This window comes from Lottia gigantea (genome assembly GCF_000327385.1).
Source record: "Lottia gigantea unplaced genomic scaffold LOTGIsca_89, whole genome shotgun sequence".
NCBI classification, from domain to species: Eukaryota; Metazoa; Mollusca; class Gastropoda; family Lottiidae; genus Lottia; species Lottia gigantea.
The window spans coordinates 317,100-317,984 of NW_008710923.1; positions in this window are offsets into that span (position 1 = coordinate 317,100).

The window sequence follows — 885 nt, forward strand, 5'->3', positions numbered from 1 at the left end:
GTAACTGAGTAACATCTCATAAAGATAACCCTGCTAGCGATTAGGTGACGTGGGTTCGAATCCTTCTGGAGGTATGAAATATTCTGGTGCCAGTGCTTTCGAGAATACCTGATTTAAGTTAGCTACAGTTATTCTTTACGAATGAAGAGTAGGGGATCTTGCCTTCGGTCATTTTAGTTTCAATCTGCTGGAAAAGTTGTATACAATGCTATGGATTCGCTTAGTCTTCTAGACACCTGATACCACTTTTAATTATGAAATACTTACTCACTTAGATTGATATACTTCCTCATGCGAAAAGTTTATTAGATGCTATCAATGTTTGGTCAATATGTTGTTTGGATTTGGTTTTGCGGTTTGGGTCATTAGTACTTGGTTTATTTATACATACACACCTAACTTGAATTGAATCATTGATTATATTTATTTCTGCCTTGCCTCCATGGTACCTCATTTGTTATATTTTCTACACGTAAAAGTAAAAAATTCAAGGAGCTGCCAAGATTGTATTTTATACAATACAAAGGGTAGAAAAACCTCTTTATGAAAGAACTCAGATACATGAAGTTGACTATTGAGCGAACATCTCGTAGTCCAAATATCCAACTAATACTTTGATTGTATAACAAGTTGTTTTAGAAGTTGAGAGGATGGCAACCACTCTGTTGTGTCGACACGTCCAGAAAATCCTCTTCAATCTTCAAAGTTTAAAGGGACACGTTCGGCATTTTCAGGGGTCTTGTAAAAAGNTGTGTAAATAGTCTTCAGAGGCACTAGAAATGTACGAACATTCTTTCACTTTCTACCTCTTTATATGTCGTCGCTCTATGGCAGAGTGTCGAGAAAAGAATTGTCGTCATTTTAACTTTCAAACGCAGATAATTC